Raw genomic sequence first — 3703 nt, forward strand, 5'->3', positions numbered from 1 at the left:
AACTCAAAATATTATAAACAATAAGTTCTTCCCCCCATTTTAACAATTAAACTATGACAAAATGTTAAAATAAGTCAGTTGTGAAGTATTAATATTTTATATCATTTGCTATGTTTTATCCTCATTTTGATAAGAAACAACAAATCTAAATGTAGACAAACCTCAATAAATTAGAACTGCTATATATGCTGCTGGGCTATACTCTGATTCTTCAGATCATCTATCAGAACCTCTCTTTTGTAGGGAAATGTGGGTGACTTATCTAACGAGTTTTAATTTCTTTCTTCCAGGATGTTACGGATGGAGAAGGAAATTCAAGTTTTTGTTTTGTTTTGTTTTGTTTTTTTCCAGTACCTGTTGGTTCACTCAGACTGTTTCTGAGTTCAATCTAGTTTCTAAATAATTTTCAAAGCCATCAGAGGCTGCTTTGGTCAAGTATAGACAAAACACAATGAGGAGAAGCTATTCTTTGAATCATGATGTAGCACTCCTATTGGAGGACAGCTGCAGCACTGCTGAGTGGGAAGGGGTGGCCTCATTGCTCAGGAAGGGCCTAGTTTCATTAGGTGCATCCTCAACTCATGGGGCCTCTTCCTTCTTCTTTTTTTTTTTTTTTAAGATTTTATTTATTTATTTTAGAACTAGAGAGAGATTGGGGGGTGGGGACCGAGGGAGAAGGATAAGCAGACTCTATGCTGAGAGTGGAGCCCAATGTGGGACTCAATCCCATGACCTTGAGATCATGAACTGAGTCAAAATCAAGAGTCAGAGGCTTAACCAACTGAGACACCCAGGGTGCCCCAGGGTCTCTTCATTCTTGATAATAATTACAGTGTTTCTAACTCCTTTGTCCTTGTGCTGTGCTCTAGGTGTAGCATTTTTTTTTTCTTAAGTAAAGTCTACACTCAACATGGGGCTCAAACTCACAACCCCAAGATCAAGAGTCTTGTGCTCCTCTGGCTGAGCCACCCAGGAGCCGTGCTCTTGGCTTGGGATGTTCTCTGAGGTGTTCACTTCTTGGCTTTCACCCCACCTGGCCAGAGGGACACACACTCATCTCATGCGTTGTTATCTACTCTCTAAGGGCTCTAATCTCTCCCCCTAAATGTATTGAATGTTTCCTCTTTTTGTGCCTTGATGTACGTTCTTTTATCATGCCACCTGTAACACTGTATTGCAGCCGTTATGGTGAATGGTATAGCCATCCCTTTAGCTTCCCACAACAGAGACTGGGGCTGGATAGAAACTGGGGCTTCTCCTTGAGTTCTTAATATTCCATATCTCATATCCAATCAAGTGCCAGGTTTTGTTAATTCCTCTTCCATACCTTGCCTTGCAAGACTATATATGATCTAGTCCCTGGCCACGTATACCTCGGTTGCACAGGCTACCGGTGTTTCTCAAAGTTGCCCTGCAGGCTCGTGACTCTGAGCCCTTGAACTCACTTTTCCATCTGCCTGGAACTCTGTTTTTCCACATATTCTAATGAATTGCTGCCCTTTCCCCTTTTCTCTGCTCCAATGCAACAGCAGTTCCATTTTTCTCTATTTCTTTATTCTGAATTACTTTTCTTCATGAAAAAACTGATTGTTCATCATAGCAATGAGTAACAATCAAAACCAGTATTAAACTTGTTTAATCAGTGATTGATTACAAAAGTGCGCACATGTGTGAAAAAAATTCAGTAACATTCCCTGCAATCTACTTTTGAAAAATCAGGTAATCAACCACAGCTTTAGTCCAGTGAACATTTCTGAGAGTCAGCCAGTCAGAAACAGTCTTACTCTGGGAAACACATTTCTATAGCTAAAGTTAACACTCCAGCTTCTATACTTCACACTTTTCCAAAACCCTATGTAAGCTTTCTCCTTTTCTTGTAAACTATGTCTTATAAGCTCAGCTCTCCCTTGCCTGAGCAAGCAATAAATTCAACTTACTGTTTTATATATTGAGTGATGAACTCTATCAGTATTTATGATCACCTATGATTATGTGATATTTGTTATCTGTTGGTTTATTGCCCATCTGTATTAGAACATGAGCTCCAAGAGGGCAGGTACCTTGTTGCCTTCTTCACTGCTGGAATTTCATGCTGACATAGATGCCTAGTGCATAATAACAACATCATAAATATTGAATGCATCTTTAGAGTACGAATAATTGCTACTTAGCATAATATCTTGCCTGCTTAATATGGTGCTTAGTATATAGAAGGAATTCTGTAAAATATTAGTTAAATAAGTGAATGAATATGTTCACTGACCAAGCATGTTTTAAAATATTTTTTAGGGATGTCCTTGAAGTTAACCAGTGATTATTCAGATCTCTGTGGGTCCATATATATGTCATATATACTCACCTCTCTTCAGAAATACACTAGCTGAAAAGATGCCCACCTGCCTATTTGACATCTCCTTTTGGAAAACTTATGAATTACAAAATCAGTATGTTTAAAACTGATTCCATGCTCTTTATCCCCAGACAAGCCTCTTCTAATTTTCTCTCTGTCAGTAAATGGTGTAGGTTAGAAATTCCTTCTTCCTCAAATCTTCAATTTCAACCCAGCATCAAGTAATGGTGATTTTACCCCCTAAATTTATCTTGAATCTGTTCACTTCTCCCCCTTTATGTGAGTGCCACAAGTTTGGGCTACCAATAACTGTCACCTAAACTACTTAGTAACCTGCTAATTGGTCCATGAGCATCCTTTCCTGCACTCTCCCCAATCTAATCTTTAATCAGTTAACTCTTTTTTTTTATTTTATTTATTTTTATTTTTTAAAGATTTTATTTATTTATTTGACAGAGAGAGAGACAGTGAGAGAGGGAACACAAGCAGGGGGAGTGGGAGAGGGAGAAGCAGGCTTCCCGCCGAGCAGGGAGCCCGATGCGGGGCTCGATCCCAGGACCCTGGGATCATGACCTGAGCCGAAGGCAGACGCTTAACGACTGAGCCACCCAGGCACCCAGTTAACTCTTTTCTTATGAATTTTCATCAGATGCTTTGCTGATGAGACTGAGTCTAGAATCTTTAACATGGCCTTCAGGCCCTATTCATCCTCATCTTGTACCATATTCCACCCCACCGTCTAAACTTTAGTCACTGGCCTTCTTCAAGTCACATGAGATTGTCATGTCCTCCTCCATCACAGAACTTTTGCAAATGTTAGCACCTAAGCCAAACACATTCTTCCTTCTGATCCACTTATTCTTCATGTATTAAATCTACCATCATTCCCTCACAACCTGACCAAGTCATACCTCTGCCATACCTAGCACCTTGTCCATCTCCTGTAAACACTTGTGTTTGAAGTCTAACCTTTGTGTGTGCCATTACTGGATTAATGACAATCTCTTTTAACTATAAGCTCCACCAAAGGCAGGGGTACTATATTTTTGGCATATGGAGGGAGTCAGTAAATATTTATTAACTTAATGAAAGAGTGAAAGAGAGAAAGAAAGAGAGAAAGAAAGAGAAAGAAAGAGAGAAAGAGAGAAAGAGAGAAAGAAAGAAAGAAAGAAAGAAAGAGGGCGCCTGGGTGGCTCAGTCGGTTGAGCGACTGCCTTTGGCTCAGGTCATGATCCCAGGGTCCTGGGATCGAGTCCCACATCAGGCTCCCTGCTCTGCGGGGAGCTTGCTTCTCCCTCTCCCACTCCCCCTGCTTGTGTTCCCTCTCTCGCTGTGTCTCTCTCTCTCAAATAA

The sequence above is a fragment of the Leptonychotes weddellii genome, chromosome 1, assembly GCF_054177405.1.
Source record: "Leptonychotes weddellii isolate Sample4059 chromosome 1, ASM5417740v2, whole genome shotgun sequence".
In the NCBI taxonomy this organism is placed as follows: Eukaryota; Metazoa; Chordata; class Mammalia; order Carnivora; family Phocidae; genus Leptonychotes; species Leptonychotes weddellii.